We start from the raw sequence: 22493 nt of genomic DNA, 5'->3' as shown, positions 1-22493 counted from the left end.
GAGCGAGTGCTGTATCCATGCACTTAGTGAACGTACGGGGTGCTAAGGATAGGCCGAACGGGAGAACGGCATATTGGTAAACTTGACCCTCGAAGGCGAAACGTAGGAATGGCCTGAGATGAGGGTTTATCTGGATCTGAAAATAGGCGTCTTTCAGGTCTAGAGAGATGAACCAGTCCCCCTGGCGGACGTGCGCGAGGAGTTTCTTGACTGTGAGCATTTTGAACGGTCTCTTCATGAGCGCTTTGTTCAAAGCCCTGAGATCTAAGATCGGCCTGAGGCCGCCGTCTTTCTTGGGAACCAGAAAATAACGGCCGTAAAACCCCGACCCATGTCATAGATGGCGGGACTCTCTCTATGGCGCCCTTCTGCAGTAGCTTGGCTATTTCTAAGCGAAGCGTGTTCATAGCAGCCGGGCTGACAGTGGATTCGAGCCGCACGCGCGAGCGTGGCGGGCGGCGACGAAACTGTAATCGATAGCCATTCTTTATTATGCTTAAAACCCACGGGGAGATGCCGGGGATGGCTTCCCACGCTTCGTAGCATGCAGCTAGCGGTTGAATGGCGATTTCGCCCTGATTGCTGCACATAGCGGGCTGAACACAGGGTGTGGCCACGCTTATAATGTGGATGGCAACGGGACTTACACTCAGAGAGGAGTTTATGGGCCGTGTGACAGAGCGGGCAGAGGGGGGACACGCGCACGGGCTCGTGGGCGTGCTTATGTTCTCTGCTACTGGAGCGGATAGTACTCGCTCTGTGAGAATGGGCTCTGTGTGAGACCCTGGGCATATGGTGCTTGTGTGTGTAAGTGAGCACTTGCTTGTGGGCACATTTTTTACACTTGAGGCTTTTATGCTCTTTTTGTGAACTCTCTGGGTAGCCGTGAAAACGGCTTTTAGTCGCTCGCAAGCGGGCAGGGAAACCGGCTTGATTGTGGCGATGAACTCTACTGTAGTCGGCGGTGAGACGGGGACTAACAGTGGGCGAAGCTTTGACGGCGGTCCGACCGCAGCGGGAGAGAGCCGCCTTTTTCTCAGCTGTGCTAGGCAGACTTCTGTTGATCGGGCTTCAGCGCGATCTTGGGTCGAGGCCCCCGGGGAGGAGGCTGTCTGCGGCGGCTGTCAGAGCGAGAGTGAGGGCGGCCGCCCTGTCTACGCTGAGGCTGCTGAGCTTGCTGAGGCGGGCGCTGCTGTGGGGTTCTGGCAGGTGGCTCATGAGAGCGGCCTGCCGAAGAGCTAGCGCGGCGGGGCAGGAACAAGTTCATGGCCTGAGTCGCTTTCTGTACCTCGGAGAAGCGGTCAACGATGCCCGTGACGGCAGATCCGAAGAGCCCGGTCGGAGAGATAGGCGCGTTGAGGAACACGGCGCGTTCTGAATCTCCCATGTCGGTAAGCGTTAGCCATAAGTGTCTCTCAGCGACACAGAGGGCGGCCATGCATCTCCCCAGGGCTTGTGCGGCGGCTTTAGTGGCGCGAAGGGAAAGGTCCGTAGCGCTTCTCAGATCCGAGAGGATGGGCGGGTTCCTACCGCTGTTCGCCATTTCGCACAAGATGTCGCTCTGGAGCACCTGGAGGACTGACATTGAATGCAGCGCTGAAGCGGCCTGTCCGGCGGCGGCATAGGCGTGGGCATGAAAGTTAGAGGTCGCTCTACACGCTTTTGAAGGAAGCGTAGGGGAAGAACGCCATCTAGCAGAGGGCGGGCAAAGATGAGCGGCGACCGAGTCCTCGACGGGCAGCATGGCAGTTTAACCCTTCTCGACACATCGGAGCGGTTACGAGCCGAAAGAGGGGCATTCCAGGTTTTCGTGAGCTCGTTGTGTAGCTCAGGCAGGAATGGTGCAGCCCGGCTGCAGGCGGGGGCCGGTGCAGGAACTTCCCATCCATGCGGTTCGGTGGTTGCTCGGGGGGAGGAGACCACTCGAGACCCAGGCGGTTGACGGCCTGTGAAAGGAGGCGCGTTAGTTCCTCCTCGATGCCGGCGCGGGTCCCCGCAGACTCTCTCGTCGATGAGCCGATCGTCGACCAATCCTCGCTGTCAGAAGCGTGCAGCGAACAGGAGTCCTTCTCATCCGTGGTGTCGTCGGAGGCGACAGAGCGGCCACTCGGCGGCAACTGTATGTCCGGCTGGGGCGGAGAGGGAGAGAGGTCGGTGGGCGGCGGCAGCGGCCCGCATGGATCCGCAGGGGGCTCCGGCGGCCTCTGGGAGCGGCGTTTCTTCTTCCGCGGCGAAGTGAGAGGCGGCGCGGGAGCGGTTTTGACCGCCTGCAGTCGTGCCCGCAGGGAGGACAGAGGCAGGTCCTCGCAGTGGTCGCATCCTCCGTTGGCGAGGGCGAGCTCTGCGTGATCCACTCCGAGACAGAGAACGCAGATGGGGTGCAGTCTCCTTCCTCGAGTGAAGAGCGGCATGAGCCGCAGGAAATTCGAGGCATCTTTAAAAAGACGCTCGGCTCTTTTAGTGAAATGGAATAAAAGGATACGCGTCGGATGGCGCTAGCTTGCTGGGCGGCTGAAGGTGGCAGACGGCCGGCTTCCTCAGACTCCGGAGCTCGCTAGAAGGTGCCTTCTCGACGACGGCGGCTTCTTCCCAGGAAAGCGGATGCGTGTAGCTCGGATGAATGAAAAAGAATCGACGAACTAGCCTGGGAGAGCTACCTTTATACAATGTAGCCACGCCCCTTTTGGCGGGCTGTGACGCAGTGAGCGAGCGCCTTCCGCTCATTGGCCGCGGACTCAGCGCCGCTCTCCCATAGGTTCGTGCATTCTCTCTGAGCGAACCAATGAGCCGCTAGCTAGCCCGCTCATGGTCTGCCTCAGAAGAGACTGCGTTGACAATGATTACAAAATTATGGAATAATTTTTTGGCTTCAACTTCTCAGCAAAGATGAATCTTTCCCATAGCGTAAGCTAGCTTACGCAATACGAGAGAACCTCTCGTAAGAGAACTGTAGTTAATGAATTTAAAGTGAGAGACTTCATTCAAAATCATAAATCCTACAGACCCACAACAATTGAACAGTATGTATGAAGTTTTGCTTACTATAGTCAAGTTCATAGCCGTGGAGATTGTCTTGGACTGGGGTGCAGCAGGACATCTATGATGATCTTCAAGAAAATAACATGCAATGTGTCACAGAGCCAACAATATTACATTGAATTTACAATAGAACAAAGGGTTTAATACAAGGAAGCAAGCTAGAACGGAGATGAAATGCAGAAAAGATAAAGAATATACATAAAAAAATCTTAAGGTAATATATTGTGCAATAATGCATATGAAATTATTATCATGATTAAACAATAATTCCCCTTTGTTGTGTTTTTTTCCTGTTCCTTCTGAAATCACTTATTACCAATATTTGTAAATGATGTCATTAAGTACGTTACAATGAATTCTTTCAAGGTTAGCTAAATAAATTAACTTAGCTAACTTCCAATCACCCATTGACAAATTACCAGCAAAACAAAACTATCAAAAACTGTTATCAACACAAAAATGTGGTTAAAAACCCACACTTATGTAAAACAAGAGCTCAATTGTAACGTAAACAACTTAACGTTAGCTCTTCTGAAAACGGTTCAGTCAGATGCTAACGGACTTTATCGAAGACACAAAACTATTTCTATAAAGTAAATATTCAACAGAAGTGTATCAATTACACGTAAGACATATATCAGGAAGGTTTGTATGTATTATTTGTGTGATTTTGGTAACTAGACTTAAGGATCTGACTGGAATTGTGCAACACACGGAGCTTGGTTGAACATGTATGGGCGAATCCGGTTGCCATTAGACAACATTGGACGTTTTCCCCCACATACACCGACAGGTGAGTTAAACTCATTATAATATGCAAAACTGTTATCCACTCACAGCAGTGGGCGTTTATTTCCAAGTCTTCAGTGCGACACGCCCATAAAAACCGACTGTTTTTCAGGAAGGCTCACAACTTGGGTACAAAATAGCCTATTGCTTATTCATTTTGATGTTTTTGAATGCAAAAACCAAGCGGACGTCTTAAGTTGACCTCAGACAACAATATAATAACATTTTAAAAGCCAGTTCAGGCCCTTTAAAAGCTCTGGAATGTTTAGTCGCGTCTATGGGTTCTAAAGGCATTGCCCCTGGTAACCGATAGCGTCTCCTACCATCATGGCCGACCGGCTCAGACCCCGCCCAAATCGGCACGTGACTCCTCATTCTCAATAGGCTATTTTGTACCCAAGTTGTGAGCCTTCCTGAAAAACGGTCGGTTTTTATGGGCGTGTCGCACTGAAGACTTGGAAATAAACGCCCACTGCTGTGAGTGGATAACAGTTTTGCATATTATAATGAGTTTAACTCACCCGTCGTTGCACGTGGGGGAAAACGTCCAATGTTGTCAAATGGCAACCGGAATGATTCGCCATTCCCATACATGTTCGACCAAGAGTCAGTGTGTTGCACAATTCCTGTCAGATCCAATATAGACAGCACAGCACGTTCTTTACTCTTAATCGGTCTGCAAATCCAGTCTTGTTTACAATCCTCAGTGAAATGAAGAGAACAGACTGACGATGTTTTACCTCATCAGCTGGAACGTCATTAAAAATAAAGTTTATCCATGAAGTCCTTTTGGAATCCAGAGGAAGCTTATGCAGCGACTGTCTTCTTCCACAACCAGGCGCTGCACAATATTTATTGTTCGGTAGCTCGATCCGGTTTGTCATCACGAGGTAGGCATGTATGTTAGGCTACTTAGATATGCGTGTAATATATGGAATTAATATTGAGCCAATAAAAATGAACGTAACTTTTCAAGAAACGAATGAAAATATAAATTGAAACTGAATAAAATATCTTTGAAACTGAAAAAGAATGAACCGCAAGCAATTTTTTTGACTTTGTTTTTAACACACTACATGTTTTGCTAACTATTCCTCATATTTCGTTTACTGATCTACACTTACAAATGCGCTTCCAGAGTTTTCATTTACGTTTCTGAAGTTTTCGTTTACGCTTCTGAAGGTTTCGTTTACACTCCCTGAGTTTGCGTTCGCTGTTCTGACACAAATCTCTCGTGGGGGCGGGGCTAGTAGCAGTGTATTCTCATTAGCTACTGATTTTTTGATTGACAGCTTCTTGACCTGGAAGTGAAGACGTCAGTGAGTGTTGTGTTTACACGTGTGGATGTGAGCGTCTCTAAGCGTAGCTTTCTATTTCATTTAGGTGATATTAAGTTTATTTCTATATTTATTTACTGCTACACTATATTGTTGATATGATTTCTTATAGAAGGAATAGTACAGACAAATGATATAATTTGTCATCGTCGATATCAGAATACTGGATAGCATAGGCTACTCGTGGTAAGTCTGATTGTTTTTATTTTTTTTATTAATTAATACTAAACTAATACTAATTATAATACAGTTCTTGCTTTTTCAGGTGGAGAGGCATATTAGAGCTCAGTGAGAGCCCATAACATTATACAGCAGTGTTGTCTTGATTTAATTGGTAAGTTAGCCCAATCATTACATGTCTTGTTTATCTAACGTTACATACGGTTACAGTCTTCGATTAGATCATATTTGCTTCAATTAGATCATATTTCCCCTCTGCCACCCCAAACAACATTGTGCTAGAGTACTGTACAGTATCTGTAGTGTAGCCTACAGTACAAAATGTACTGTATCAGACAATGACCAATGCCTTTGGACCAGAGCCCTGTCAATCACTGCCCGATTCAACTTTGGCAATGTAAAGCCAATTGCTGATTAATTTGTGATGCAGAGTTTTTAAAAGAAGAGAGAGAGTACTTGACCATTTTCCACGTCTTCATTCATAATATGTAAACACTCATTTGTTTTAAAGTATAACCCTGGGCGCAATATTTATTCTGCAAAAGGCAACAAAATGCTTTTTCTGTATCCATATTTGAGTAATAATTATGTAAAAAAAAAAACAACATTTTGGAGAAAAATGTAGAATTTTTAATAGTCTTTAATAATTTATATATATATATATATATCCAAATTCAAAACCTAATACATGCAAGTAATTATGACTGAAAAAATCCAGCAACTAGGGAGTAGACGCTACACAGCCATGGATAAATGTTTATTGGGCTATAGAGCCATCTACTGGTTACACAATAGTATTACAGATGATAAATGGTGTGTGAGTCAGGTAAACATTTAGTACTGTAAAATCCCTTAAAACATTTATATAATTTGTTTGAAATAATTATTTTAAGTCTGCAAATGGTTACTGCATGTGGGAGTTCAAAGCAGTTTGTATTGTTAGATTATAATATATTTCCTTTCTCATTTTCCAGGGATTTGAGCAACTTTTCCATAAACAAAATTCTGATGCTGACACAGAAGATGGAGTGATAATACCAGAGATCAGCTGTCTCCATCAGACAATAATGTTACTTTGTTCAGACATATCACCTTTGAATGACTGGGATCCTTATCTTCAGACACCTGTTGTATTTTATTTTAATATTATAAAATAGCAAATATTTTAATTTCTTTGGAGCTCTAGATTAAAACAAACACAGTACACAAGAGGTTGCAGTTTATTCTTATTAGTCTCTGCTGATCATGGATTAGCATACCAACAGCATATGAATGGGATAGTTCATCCAAAAATAAAATTCTCACTTATTTTACTCACCCTCATGCTGTCCCAGATGCATTTTACTTTCTTTCTACATATAAATACGAATTAAGATTTTAAGGAAAGTAATCCATCTCTGCAAGTCCTAAAGATGCTTTAAAAACCACACACAGTGACCGTGATGTCCATGTGACCTCAGTGGATGAATCAATAACTTCTGAAGTGAAACAATAGGATAAAAAAAAATACTAATAATGTAAACTGTTTAAAATATTAAAAATAACTTCCGACCAACTGCCATACATGGGTACAATCCACTTGTGTTATGTGGATTCACAGAGATGTATTATTTCATTAAAAATCTTTGTGATTATACATTTTATTATCTATATTATGAGAATACTGTGCATTACATGTATAGTATGCAGTTAATGTTTTGTGGATTCTGGTCTTTCCTGTCATAACTGCATCCAAGACTTTCACTTTGATACTTGTGTATATGCTGTAGTGACAATAAAGAATGAATACATTTATTTAAATTTTTTATTTAAATTCATTTAACTGATTTTATAAGTCATAATTGAACCTGTTGATGATTGTTCAAATATATTTACCATTTTAAATGTGAGAAAATAATATTAACAAAATGAAATAAATAAAATGATCAGCATGATTAAAAAAATACCAACAAAAATATTCTTTGTGTGAAATATGTAATGAAATGCCCTTTGAGGTCTGTATCATCTGACAGCAACCCACGATTGTAATTTTCATATAGTTTAAATTCCTCTTATTTAAGTGATCATACATGATCATTTAATGGTGTAAATGCATATGGTAACAATGAGAAATTTGATGGCCATGGTTGCCAACCTTGATTACCTGGTTGAAGTGAAACTTTCTTGACTGCTGAATATATCACACACGTATACTAGTAGGCTATTCTCTTGTAATAGCACAACCTATTCAGAGCCTAACATGCAAACGAATCATCAAGAATAAACAAATATTCTCCTAAAACATTGGACACAATATTTTAAGTAGTCATATACAGTGGGCCTACTTTGATGTACAATTACACCTGAATAGACTGATCTCTTGTGAACCTAAAAGCTTCTGTTGACAAAGTAATCGCAGCAGAAGGTAAATACAGATAAAATTAAAAAACAAACGTAACTTAATATCACTAAAATTAAATAGAAAGCTGCGCTTACAGACGCTCACATCCACACGTGTAAACACAACTCTGACATCTTCACTTCCAGGTCAAGAAGCTGTCAATCAAAAACTCAGTAGCCAATGAGAATACACTGCTACTAGCCCCGCCCCCACGAGAGATTTGTGTCAGAACAGCGAACGCAAACTCAGGGAGTGTAAACGAAAACTTCAGAAACGTAAATGAAAACTCTGGAAGCGCATTTGTAAGTGTAGATCAGTAAACGAAATATGAGGAATAGTTAGCAAAACATGTAGTGTATTAAAAACAAAGTAAAAAAAAATGCTTGCGGTTCATTCTTTTTCAGTTTCAAAGATATTTTATTCAGTTTCAATTTATATTTTCATTCGTTTCTTGAAAAGTTACGTTCATTTTTATTGGCTCAATATTAATTCCATAGTAATGCGCGAATCGGTGGGCGGGGCTGAACCGGCCGTGTTGAAGTAGGTGTTGATCTTCTTCTGCAGGTGTGGTGTTTTAACCCCTTCGACGTCATAGTTCCCCACTTTTAAAAACGAGTCGTTTTCAGAGGCTGGTGTCAATAAAAGCTTTTATTGGACTAACAAGGACATTTTCAGTTCTGAAACTTACAGGATATTCTTATAATATGATGACCTCTTGGATATCAAAAGCTCAAGGAAAATTTGATTTCTCAGTTCATCACCCCTTTAAGGGCTGAACTATCCCCTTAAAGAAATGTTTATTGGAAAAAACTAAGCTCTTTTATTCTACAAGATAAACTTGTTACTTGAATACTAAGTAGTTTGACAGAAAATGAACTGATATGTAGTTAATGGCTATAGCTTGGAGGTGTTTGTTCCTCTTCATGAAGAGTTTAACTCCAACACACCTGCCTGTAAGTTGATATTGATAGTGTAGTTCATCTCATTGATACTCATGACCTTGATTATCTGACTCGGGTGTGTTTAATTAAGGCTGGAGATAAAATCGGAAAAAATTCTTTTGATATCGAAGCATTAATAGATTTTAGAAAAATAAATGAAACAGAATTTAACAATACTATAATCATAGTTAGAATATTTTGTGCTCAGCAACTTTTAAAAAAAGAGTGGATCGTATTGTGTTTCACGAGTTCACATGTACATGAAATCAAATATAATTTTAATGCGTATTTGGCTTGCTGTCCGGGGGAGGGCTCCGAGCTCGGAATTTTGCCCGAATCCAGAGTACTCCCCCAAAAAGCAAGGTAAGTGTGGGACAGCGAGCGTAAAAAAATAATTCCCCCCAAAAAAGTGAAGGGCATGAGAAGGTAATTACTAAAGAACGAGGGTGACCGACCGACCGGAGTAAAGATAGTTTACGGTTTGATTTTAATATTTCTTAATTTAATACTCTTCGAGGGGAATGAGACTGTTGATGCTTGGATATGGAGAGTTGTGAGGAGCTGAGAGGTCGATTATCAAAGCTTTTTCCCTGAAAATTTTCTTGTAGCCACATCTATGGGGCTAATGCGAAAATTGTCGAACGGGGGGGCCTTGAACGGACCGATCATGAAACCGGATTCTATTTCTTTTTTAATAGGCTTTATGCCGTGCGCCACGTGACCAAAACGAAAAACGGGTCTCATCGCATCCGCTTGTCAGAGAAAGTGTTAACGGCCGTAAGAACTGACTACGATATCTATGGATTAAGGTAATCCGCTAACCTAACTAGTTCACTTTGTTATTGGCAATTTATTCCATTTAAATATCTAAACGTTACTGTGAAGAAGAAAAAGTATAAAACGTTTAAATATCAATCTGCACATGTGAGGGATATTGGTTATGCTAATCTTTGCTTGCTCCTTTTAAGTTATCTTGAGTAAAACCGCAAAAAATTTCATAAAGCACATACAAAAGACCTGGACCGGAAGCGATGCGACCTGTTCTACAGAATGCGGAAGTAAGTTGTGCATAAAGCCTATTAGATCGTCTACCACTTCAGGCTCTGCTATGGAGGACTGAAGATTATTGCAGATGATGTTTTGCGTAGGCTGGCTTTCTACGCCGGGTTTAAAACCTTGGCTGAGACCGGACAACAGGTCATTTGTAAAGTTGACGTCTGGGTGATGGAATAATTCCTCAGCCAGACGGGAAATATTCACTGGAGTCGAGAGATAGTTTTTTCTGTTTACAGCTTTTTGTACAGGACATGCAACATGGGCGTGGGCACCGCCACAATAATTGCAAATGTGGAGATAACGACAGCGTTGTCTTTGGCATTTACCCTCGTTGAAATTGTTACAGACTTGCCCGTTGGACACGACGTTTGGGGCTCTGTTCGGAAAGTCGCTAACAGAAGAGAGGTCCTCTCTTACCGGTCGCGGGACATAGCCTGTGGATTTGATGGAGATCTGCGCTGGGCCGGGAGGAATCGAGGGATTAATTTGCGGGCATGCCGTAGTGGCAAGAGATGTTTCGGCACCCGAGAAACACGCGATTATGGAGATCAGAAACCAACGCTCCCCAGTAAGGACACTGATTCCATTGAGAAATACGGACGGCGCATTTAGCAGAAAATAATTTGTGATAAGTGTAAAAAAGACCCATACGACAGCACGAGCTCCGCTATGATAGAAAGGTAATCGGTGAGCTTGCGCCGTCTATGGGGAAAAACAGAGCATATGACTTCGGTATAGCGGTTAAAGGAAATTAAAAATTCGGCCAACGACAGTGTGCGAGATGAAACCTGCGTGTTGTTTTTTAAAGGTTGACGGATATATCGCCGCAATCCACCTGGCTTTTGGATTCCGACATGGGGAGGGAGAAGAAGCATTTGCGGAGCTGATGTGATGTTGGTGTTGCAGAGATCTGGAGCGTACAGTGCCACAGTGGGAGGGGCTGGGGAGGAGCTTTGACCTGGAAGAAAAAGAAACCCTTCCGCGACTGGGTCTGGGGCGCGGCCCAGGCTGGCGAAAGGTCTGCGTGGGCGGAGCCCGGCACTGAAGGTGGAGATGCTGCAGGGCGAGCGATCTGGGTCCGGCAGGCTCTGCTCGTTCGAGCCGCCGAAAACTTAAGGGAGCTGGAACAGAAGGGTGAGTAGATTGTAAAAACACATATAAGTTATATAAATCTACTTTTTCCGATCTGCGAGAAACGTTAACGTCTGAATTATTCAGCGCTTGTCTCAGCGCTTTAACGATCCACTTCCCTATGGGAGGTATGTTTGGGTGGGTCAAAGAGTGCGAAGACGCGGAGGAAGATGGTGGGGTCCTCGTTGGCGGTGGTGAGGGGAGTCCTCGTGTCTTGGCGTGCATGGAGAGGATCGCGGAAGCTGGCGGTCCCGGTTTGAGGAGGCTGGAGATGGAACGATGGAGTCTCATCAGTGACGAGAGAATCGTCATTGGAAGGGAAAATCTCAGACATGACGGCACAAGGGCGGAGTCAAATGCTGAGAGACTTGTCGTGAGACAGGAGGTGAGAAAAGCTTTATTTATACCGGCTTCCTTTGAGTTGATTGGTTGATTACCTGAACATGCTCCTCCCGAACTTTGTTTAGAGGAGCGCGGGGCACAACCTAACGCGGGGTTAAATGTGTCACGATTCCTGTCTTGTGTTTTCCTTGTCCACTGTTCGTGCCCCGTCTTCCCCTAATCCGGGGATTCACCCCAAATATTTTTTTTTGGGGGGGGGGTGGTGCCCAATGTCCCAGCCACGGCCGCCCGAAGGGTCTTCACCGCTGTGGCCGCCCAAAGGGTCTTCACCGCCATGGCCGCCTGAAGGGTCTTCACCGCCGTGGACGCCCGAAGGGTCTTCCCCGCCCTGGACGCCCAAGGGGTCTTCACCGCCGTGGCCACCCGAAGGGTCTTCCCCGCCGTGGCCGCCCGAGGGGTCTTCACCGCCGTGGCCGCCCGAAGGGTCTTCACCGCCGTGGCCACCCGAAGGGTCTTCCCTGCCGTGGCCGCCCGAGGGGTCTTCACCGCCGTGGATGCCAGAGGGGTCTTCACCGCCCTGGACACCCGAGGGGTCTTCACCGCCATGGCCACCCGAAGGGTCTTCCCCACCGTGGCCGCCCGAGGGGTCTTCACTGCCGTGGACGCCCGAGGGTCCCACAGCTCCGCCCTGGACGCCCGAGGGTCCGACAGCTCTGCCCTGGACGCCCGAGGGTCCGATAGCTCCGCCCTGGACGCCGAGGGTCCGACAGCTCCGCCCTGGATGCCCGAGGGTCCGACAGCTCCGCCCTGGCCTTCGCCTCGTCCTGCTCCGCTGTGGCCTTCGCCTCGTCCTGCTCTGCCCTGGCCTTCGCCTCGTCCTACTCCCGCCATGCTCTGCGGCCCAGGCACGCCTTTGCTACCTCCCGGTCCCGTTCCTCTTCTGCTCCACGGACCTGGCCCTCCATCCCGCCCCCAGATCCGCCTCCGCTCCACCTCCCACCTGGACAGTTTTGTTTTTTGTTTTTGATTTTTGAGCGCCTGGAATCCGCTCCTTAGATGGGGGGCTATGTCACGATTCCTGTCTTGTGTTTTCCTTGTCTTGTGTGGACTTTAGTTATTTCCTGTTCTGTGCCATGTTTTGTAGTCCTTTGTAGTTTTTCTTGTTTATGAGTTTCCCCAGATGTTTCTGATTTACCACGCCCCCTTGTTCCCTCGTTTAGCTTGTTTCTCTGTGTATTCTGTGTTTCAGTTGTTGGGTGTCGGTCGATGTTTCACTGTAGCGTTGTTTCTGAGTTTTGTTTTGAGTTTCTGGTTCTGAGTTTTCTGAGTTTTGTTCCGAGTTCCTGTTTCTAGTTTCTTTGTTTGCATGGATTTCCCTTTTGTTTGTTTATTATCATTATTAAAACTTTTGTGCTTGCATTTGGATTCCTCCTTGCCTCCTTATCGTTACAGATCGACCGACCCAAATCACTACAATGGACGACCAGATGGAGGCTTTCCTCTTTAATCAAAATGGGGCCTCTCTGGAGGAATTCACTGAGGTATATCTTCACCTGCACCAGGACCCATACTGGGAGGAAGATTTCCCCAAACAGCGGTTCTGGAGTGGTTTGGATGATCCCTTAGCCCAGATTCTCCTGCTCAATGACCTCCATCTGTTGTTTTCGGAGTTTTTGGACCGGGCTCTTTGGGTCTGTGGTTCGTCCCTCAAGGTAACACCCGAGCCCTCCTCATCGCTGGTTCCGTCCAGCCCCGCCGAGGCCGAGCACTCCTCTTCGATGGTCCCGTCCAGCCCCGCCGAGCCCGAGCTCTCCTCACAGTCTGCGTCTGCACCATCCTGTCTGCGTCTCCTTCACTACACTTCCCATGATCCTCTCGTCTGCACACCTGAACTCACTCCCTCATCAGCCTCCCGTTCAGCGTCCTGTTTCATCTGTCTCACCTGTTTGCACCTCGTTATGTTGATTCTTGCCTGTATTTAGTCCAGTTCAGTTCAGTTAGTCTTTGTCGGTCAATGTTGCATGTTACCCGGTGTCTCCCTGTCTTCCTGCCTGTTCCTTGAATTAAAGTATTATCCTCGTGTGTATCTGGACTCCTCCTGTTCCTTCTGCCTGCACCATACCGTGACAGAATGTAACACGGACCTTTTGCATAGTTCGTCAGGATCAAGCAGGCTGTGTTTACGATATTTTTCTCTTGCTGCCAGAAGATGGTCTCCCGCGAATTTGCGGAAAATTTTGATTATATTTCGTGAAGATACTTGACTACGAGTGTTTTGACACCATTAAAGTACATTTTTTCATCATAGATTTGTTTCGGTTTCTGAGTTGGGTGTATACGTTTCCAATTCTAATTTTATATTGCCTTAATCACTGTCTTGTTGGCTCAAACATAGCACCGTTTTGAAACTTGTCAGCAATTCCTAGCGACTGTTAGCTAGGCTTAAAATTTGTAATATACAGCGAGGTTCGTTGTAACACAGTGTTACAAACAAGCCGCCAAGTGTACAATGAAAATCAAATGAAAACGGAGCCTCACAACTTTTCAGGTTTGAGTATACATTTAACTTTGTTGGACTTCCACAAACGATGTTAATATTTAAAAATTTTTAAATGTATGAAAAAATTAATGAAATGAATGATAACTTGTTTATTTATTAAAGAATATGGCCTGTTTTTAATGCAATAAACCCATAAAATTATTATTTTAAGTTTATTTGTACAAACCCGATTCCAAAAAAGTTGGGACACTGTACAAATTTTGAGTAAAAAAAGAATGGAATAATTTAGAAATCTCATAAACTTATATTTTATTCACAATAGAATATAAATGACATATCAAATGTTGAAAGTGAGACATTTTGAATTGCCATGCCAAATATTGGCTCCTTTTGGATTTCATGAGAGCTATAAATTCCAAAAAAGTTGGGACAGGTAGCAATAAGAGGCCAGAAAAGTTAAATGTACATATAAGGAACAGCTGGAGGACCAATTTGCAACTTATTAGGTCAATTGGCAACATGATTGGGTATAAAAAGAGCCTGTCAGAGTGGCAGTGTCTCTCAGAAGTCAAGATGGGCAGAGGATCACCAATTCCCCCAATGCTGAGGCAAAAAATAGTGGAGCAATATCAGAAAGGAGTTTCTCAGAGAAAAATTGCAAAGAGTTTGAAGTTATCATCATCAACAGTGGATAATATCATCCAAAGATTCAGAGAATCTGGAACAATCTCTGTGCTTAAGGGTCAAGGCCGGAAACCCATACTGAATGCCCGTGATCTTCGGGCCCTTAGACGGCACTGCATCACACACAGGAATGCTACTGTAATGGAAATCACAACATGGGCTCAAGAATACTTCCAGAAAACATTGTCAGTGAACACAATCCACCGTGCCATTCACCGTTGCCGGCAAAAACTCTATAGGTCAAAAAAGAAGCCATATCTAAACGGGAACCAGAAGCGCAGGCGTTTTCTCTGGGCCAAGGCTCATTTAAAGTGGACTCTAGCAAATTGGAAAACTGTTCTGTGGTCAGACGAATCAAAATTTGAAGTTCTTTTTGGAAAACTGGGACGCCATGTCATCCGGACTAAAGAGGACAAGGACAACCCAAGTTGTTATCAGCGCTCAGTTCACAAGCCTGCATCTCTGATGGTATTGGGGTTGCATGAGTGCGTGTGGCATGGGCAGCTTACACATCTGGAAAGGCACCATTAATGCTGAAAGGTATATCCAAGTTCTAGAACAACATATGCTCCCATCCATACATCGTGTCTTTCAGGGAAGACCTTGTATTTTCCAACAAGACAATGCCAAACCACATACTGCATCAATTACAACATCATGGCTGCGTAGAAGAAGGATCCGGGTACTGAAATGGCCAGCCTGCAGTCCAGATCTTTCACCCATAGAAAACATTTGGCGCATCATAAAGAGGAAGATGCAACAAAGAAGACCTAAGACAGTTGAGCAGCTAGAAGCCTTTATTAGACAAGAATGGGACAACATTCCTATTCCTAAACTTGAGCAACTTGTCTCCTCAGTCCCCAAACGTTTGCAGACTGTTATTAAAAGAAGAGGGGATGCCACACAGTGGTAAAAATGGCATTGTCCCAACTTTTTTGAGATGTGTTGATGCCATGAAATTTAAAATCAACTTATTTTTCCCTTAAAATTATGCATTTTCTCAATTTAAACATTTGATATGTCATCTATGTTGTATTCTAAATATAATATTGAAATTTGAAACTTCCACATCATTGCATTCTGTTTTTATTCACAATTTGTACAGTGTCCCAACTTTTATGGAATTGGGTTTGTATGATTATTACTGTTGTTATTATTATTATAATAATAATTGTACATGTGGCTGCCACACAAAAATCTAATTTAATTGCAATTACAATATTTCATAATTTTATTTATTATTATTTATTGCAAAACTGTACAGCCTTTTTCTATGTCTCTATATCATTGATATTGATCCACAATAGAAGGATGATTGGATGAGGGATGGATGTATGGATATCTGTCTATACAGATGCACAAACAATATCAAACTATACAAATAAAATTGTACTGAAAATTAAGTGTGTTACACACAAGTGTTAAAACTAACCCCTCTGTCTGTTACAATTAACCCCACATATGGGGTAAGTTGTTACATTTGCACTTCTGTCATTTTCAGTGCAACTGTACGAAAATGGTAGGTCCTAGAAAAAAAACTTTAAGTGTTCATTTGTAGCAGAGATGTGTATTTTGCTTGTGTAAAAAAATATAAATCTAACCTAATTATTTTTTAATTAACTGAGCCAAAACCAAAATGCGTTAGGTTGTGCCCCGCTCTCCCCTACATCAAATTTCATTTAGTAGCTACATTCTTCAATGTGACTATGCATGACAACTGAATTGACTCATTCTTGAGTAACATCATGCTTTCTTTTTCACATTTCAGAGAACCCAAAGGAAAAGAGGCAGAAGTGTAGTCTGATGCAAGACAGATTTTTACGAACCTGAACCGTTGGACCACCTGGACAAAGGCTGAAGTGCTTTTGTCCTATTTCTACCCCTTTATTTTTTAAAGAATAATCTTTTAATATATTTTTGTCATTGCTTCAATAAGATAAATTGACTCAACTGCTGGAAAGGTGTCATTTATATTTTAAAAGGTTTTCGCCAAATTTTGAAATGGCAAGGAATTTGTTGACTCACCATTGAAGTGTTTTTGAAATGTTAATGTTTCAACATTAAAGGGGTCATGATGAACTGGCTTTTAAAATTTTATTATATTGTTGTCTGAGGTCAACTTATGATGTTCCCTTGGTTTTTGCATTCAAAAACATCAAAATTAATAAGTAATAGGCTATTTTGTACCCAAGTTGTGAGCCTACCTGTAAAACGCTCGGTTTTTATGGGTGTTTCACACTGACGACTTGGAAGTAAACGCCCACTGCTTTGAGTGGATAACAGTTTTGCATATTATAATGAGTTTCAACTTACCTCGTTGATGCACTTGGGGGAAATTGTTTTGAAAACGTCCAATGTTGTAAAATGGCAACCGGAATGATTCGACCCAGAGTCCGTGTGTTGCACAATTCCTGTCAGATCCAATATAGACGGCACAGCACCGTTCTTTATTCTTAATCGGTCTGCAAATCCAGTCTTGTTTACAAAACAATCCTCAGTGAAATGAAGCGAACAGACGACGATGTAGTTCCCCACTTTTAAAAATGAGTCGTTTGCTAAGGCTGGTGTCAATAAAAGCTTTTATTGGACTAACAAGGACGTTTTCAGTTCTGAAACTTACAGGATATTCTTATTATATGATGACCTCTTAGATGTCAAAAGTTGATTTCTCAGTTCATCACCCCTTTAACTTGGTACATCAGATGGCAACATTGTTTGACATTCCATTTCAGTTGAATTTTCAGTGTTTCAACTAATTTAGAATCAACATCACATTGTAACATTCATCAAACCATATTACCAAAGATTATTCTTGCTAATTTAAGAGCTGATTCAACAGCAGTGATGTAGATTCAACATCGTGTAACATTGATTCAACCATTGATTATTTTTGTTAATTTCAATATTGATTCAGCATCAGTGAAGTAGAATCAATCATAGTGTAAAGTTTTTTTGTTCAACATAGTTTCAACATTAACTGAGGGTGCAAAAGTGATGTTGAAAACTATCACTTTGTAATGTTGAATCAATACTCTTACCGTTGATTTTTGGTTGAAATCTCAACATTGCTTCACCCTTAACCGAGGGTGCCAAAGTGACGTTGAAACAACAACACTTTGTAATGTTGAAGCAATATTAACACCATTGATTTGTGGTTGAAATCTGAACATTATTTCAATATTAACTGAGGGTGCAAGAGTGATGCTAAATCAACATCACTTTCTAACGTCATTTCAATGTAATCAGCGTTGACACATCAACACTGACTGAACATTGTTTCAATGGTTACATGCTGTTTTTGTTAATCTTTGTTAACATTAGTTAATACAAATCCAGCTGTTCATTGTTTGTTCATGTTAGTTCACAGTGCATTAGCTAATGTTAACAAGATTTTAATAAAGTATTAGTAAATGTTGAAATTAACATTAACAAAGATTAACAAATGCTGAAGTAGTATTGCTCATTCTTAGTTAACGTTAACTAATGAACCTTATTGTAAAGTGTTACCGTATAAATGAAGCATATATAGAGCAATCAATGCTAATACGTTTGTTGCTTTATTGCTTTGTCTGCTATTTTTTCATGTTTTTGTTTTCACCTGTCATAGATATTTTATTTGTATCATCACTCTGCTATTGCTAACGTTTTAGACAAGCATGTCTATGTCACATTTAAAAACGAATGAAAACCGACTAACTTCAATGCATTTCAATAGACGTTGAAGCAGAGAATGTCCGAGTGTATAGGGTTAGCTATGCGCACTGTGATTGTGATTGGCTCATCGCGTTTGGTGACATGGTTTAGGCACAAGTCAATTGTCCATTACCACTTTTGTAAATAATTTAACCTACCGCAGCCTGCTCTCACAGTCACGCGCCCTGTTTATCTAGCACCGGCTAGGCTTTGGGATGAACGATGTCTACATGGTAGAATATTTTGCCTGATTTCATGGAAGTATGATGTATTGCGACATCAGAAACAAAGAAAGACTAAATAATGACTATTGTAACGACTATTGTAGTTTTCTCATTCGAAGACAAGCAACACGACCCGTTCTGGCAAACTTACATAGTGTGGTTATAGCAGATATTGGACTGCAAAGCGAAGAACCGCTGAAACGATTCTGGAAACATTATTTTAAGGTAAAATATCTTCTTTAGTGTTGCTTTAAAGTGCAGTTAAAGGTAGCCTATATTTCAAGTATAAAAACGAATACCTAAATAGGAACATAGTAGTATACTTAAAGTGCAAAAATAATATATAGTAAACTATACGTATAATTGACCAGTCGTTAGAGTGGAACTCACCCCTGTACATCCACTTCCTCAACTACTGTATTGATATGTGTTCCATATCAACTGGGCCACTAGATGGCAGCATAAAGTAAGCCAAGTTCAACACTGTGTTAGAGTGACGAATAAAAGCATTCTGATAACAGTACTCGGTGAGTGAGCCTCGCCATACACGGTACCAGGAGAAATGTCAAAAAGATGATGAATTTCATCCGTTCACCAGAAGAATTGAAGTTGACTGGTAATGTCAATGAGAATTGGAAAACTTTCTAACAAAGTTTTGAACTTTATGCACTTGCCATTGGGCTGGATGGTGTGAACGGAGGAAAATAGCATTGCTGCTAACAGTGGCAGGACGCAGTGCACTGGATGTGTATAATACATTTGTTTTCACGGAAGACAAAAAAAAAAAGATAAATAGGAGGCTGTGATTGAGAAATGCGAGCAATACTGCACACCGAGGAAAAATGAGGCCTATAAAAGGTATGTCTTCAGAACTAGACTGCAGAATGAGTCAGAAAATTTGAGACTGAAAAGCCAGTCGTGTAATTTTGGAATGCTTTGTGACTCCATGATTCAAGATCAAATAGTAATTGGAGTCCAAGATAAAAGTGTGAGGATGCAATTGTTAAAAGAGACTGACCTCACATTAAAATGGGCTATAAAAATTTGCCAAGCATCAAAATGTGGTGTTACGGAGCAGGCTCCCGCTCCGCCTCCTCTCAACCAGCAGAGGGGAGCCATCACCGGAGTATTAATCATAGCAGGACTCCATTCTCCATAATGCACCACTACTGGGACTGATTACACACACACCTGAATCTCATCGGACTTCCTATTTAAGCCACACTCATACATTCACCCAGTGCGAAGTATTGCATTGCCACGGCTGTAATGACTGAGCGGGTTTCCCTTGCCTGCCTTTCCTGTGTACTGTAAGGGTGGATTTCCTGCAGAGGTTCAGACTGCAAGACTGCCGAATGACTAAAGAAACATTATTAGCAAGATGGTAGAAAAATGCACATTTCTTGTCTATTCCACCCACTGCATCTTATACCAACGACGGAAATAAGCGCAGTTACAATAGCTTAATATGTGGGAGAGCTTTGCTATAGAGAGTGACAGTATTGTTTTGCAATAGGTAGCACTTCAAAGTCAATACCAAATCAAAACTATTTAGCATCTTAGTTGTAATTGAAAAGGTTTAATGACAAAATATGGTTATGGTTACACTTAAATAGTTACAAAATAGATGTATGAAATGATGATAACTTATACCAATAATCTTACCCAGCATGTAAAATATTACCAGAGAGAGAGAGAGAGAGAGAGAAAACAGAGGAGGCAAAAGGAGAGAACCCCAAGAAAGGGAGAGAGCCAGAGCATAGAAAGAGCAGAGCATTACAAGAGACAGAGCAACAGTTACAGTCTTCTTTTATCCTTTCCCTGACCATGTGACTAAAACCCAAATGTGAGACATTTAAACTGACCAATCAGATAATTACACTTCCCCCAGTGTTCTAAAGGTGTGACAATTCATTGACCCCACAAAGTACACAATCTTGGCCTACAGGCCTTGATCACTATCAGCTCCTCTGTCTTTGATCCTCCAATGGTAAAGGGGGGACTGAAGAAATACAAATTTATTCAATGTTTCATTAAGGTTTAACAGTATTTTCAACTGTAAAATGTATACAGTGTTTACCATTTTGAGGCCAATAAGATTAAGCCAAGCATTTCAGGTGTCACACATTAGCTTTTGTCTTTATGCGCTTCCTGGCCATTAAGTTCAAGATTCAGCTTTGCTTTTGTAATGGTAAAAGTGTGACCACGCTGGTCAGACTGATTAGATTAGCGTCTCTGGTAATCTGCTGAATCATTTACATTTGCTTTGTTTCAAGAGACTCCTCCTCAATGTAACTCCTCCAGATTAGCATCTCAAGGCACAGAAAACTGCTATGCTGATGAACTGAGGTGTCTGTTGAATCATATACATTTACTTTTGTTTCAATTTATCCCCCCTCAATGTAAACTCCTCCCCTCTAAATGTATAAATTGTAAGGGAATGTTTTCCCTTAGTTAGACTATCTTTGAGATGACTACAGCGATAAAGAACTTCTGTGTGAAAGATACCTCAAGAGTCTCCTGGTCTGTTGCGTGGAAGAAGAAAAACTTCACTACAGATGGTGCCGTGACCCGGATAGAGAAATCTTACCTGAATCAAGAACTGCAACAAAAGATTTCAACAGAGAAATCTTACCTGAGTTCCAGAACAAGATCAACAAAGTGAACTGAGTTCCAGAACAAGAACAAAAAGAACTTTTCTGACTGAGTTCCAGACTGAATCTTTTCATACAAGCAACGATTCGGTGAGTTTCACTCTATTCAAAGAACCAGACCAGTACCAAAGTTGTGCCTCTGCGCCGTCAGAGAAAGAGTTATCAGGCAGCTGTAGTGTTTGATTAACTAAAGTTATCCTTTAAAAGTGGTCTTTTAAAGATGATAGATATCCTCTGTTGTCAGGCAGGGAAGATTGACATTAAATGTTAATATTTTGGGATCCTCTGAATAAGTCAGGGAAGTTGTAAAATATCCTCTGAATAAGTCAGGGAAGTTTTGTGTAACGGAATAGTGCCTCTACGTTGCTAGAGAAGATATCCTCTAAACTTAGGGAAGATTAACATTACGTGTTAATATTTGGTGATAACCTCTGTTCACAGAGAAGGATTAGTATTTTTGTGCTAGTTATTGTGGTCGTATCCTCTAAAAGTTAGGAAGGTGAAATATCCTTTCCATTTTCTTTCAGGGAAGATTAGTGTAACATGCTAATAGTTCGTGTTTGTTTTTTGTTGTTTTGTGGTGTTACCCTCTAAAAAATGTATTTTAGAGATGAAAGTTTGATCCTCTGTACAAGCAGGGAAGGTTATGGAAAGAAACTATATGAGGATATATGCGCATATATGAAACCTATATGCAGTTTATATGCACATATATGCTGCATATATACAGCATATATGCACATATATGATAATATATATGCTGCATATGTGTGTATATATGACACATATAGGCAATTTTAGGTGCATATATGCACATATATGATAAGATATATGCTGCATATGTGTGTATATATGACACATATAGGCAATTTTAGGTGCATATATGTGCATATACAGGCCATATCTCCTGCATTGCTTCTTTATATCTACACATAAGTGCTATATACAAGAGTATCCTATACTGTAGCTCATGGCAGGATCTGGTCATTTGTAGCTCATCCACTCCAAACAATGCTGGGTTGTTTGAACCCAAATTTGGGTGAAATATGGACAAACCCAAATGTTTGGTTAAAAATGTAATTTCAAATTTTAACCCAAATTCAACCTTCACTTTCACTTTTTCAACTGTACATTTTTTTAATTGCATTTTTAACCCAACATTTGGGTTTGTCCATGTTTGACCCAAAGCATTTTTAGAGTGTATGTATATGTCACTATATTGCTCAAATAAATAAATAAATATTTATATACATATCAGAATGACTTAGTGGAAAAGAAGGAAATGTATAACAAAAGGGTTTGTTGTTTTTTCATTTTACCAAAAAGCCCTTTTTCCAATTTCAAGTCACTTTCCCATACTCATCCACACATTCACCGATACATCCACCAAATGCAATGCAAATTGCAATGTTTTCTGTATTGTCTGAATGCAGTTTTTTTTTTTGGCTGAAAGGTCATTACAGTCAAAATGTAGCAAAAAAAAAAAAAAAAAAAAAAAAAGTGAATAGAACGTACATTCAAATAATCATCATCATCCCACCAT

General features: G+C 41.8%; 1 long non-coding RNA gene across 1 annotated transcript; it reads left to right on the top strand.

Moving 5' to 3' along the window:
• Positions 1 to 5238: 5238 nt before the first annotated feature.
• On the top strand, positions 5239 to 6831 carry LOC148981665 (uncharacterized). Its single transcript, XR_016168258.1, has 3 exons — positions 5239 to 5351; positions 5431 to 5499; positions 6320 to 6831. It is a non-coding gene; the product is annotated as an uncharacterized LOC148981665 (long non-coding RNA).
• The last annotated feature ends 15662 nt before the right edge of the window (positions 6832 to 22493 follow it).

The sequence above is a fragment of the Pimephales promelas genome, chromosome 4, assembly GCF_988280905.1.
Source record: "Pimephales promelas chromosome 4, fPimPro1.hap1.1, whole genome shotgun sequence".
In the NCBI taxonomy this organism is placed as follows: Eukaryota; Metazoa; Chordata; class Actinopteri; order Cypriniformes; family Leuciscidae; genus Pimephales; species Pimephales promelas.
The sequence above is the reverse complement of the archived record's forward strand: the minus strand, read 5'-3'. Positions and strand labels throughout refer to the sequence as shown.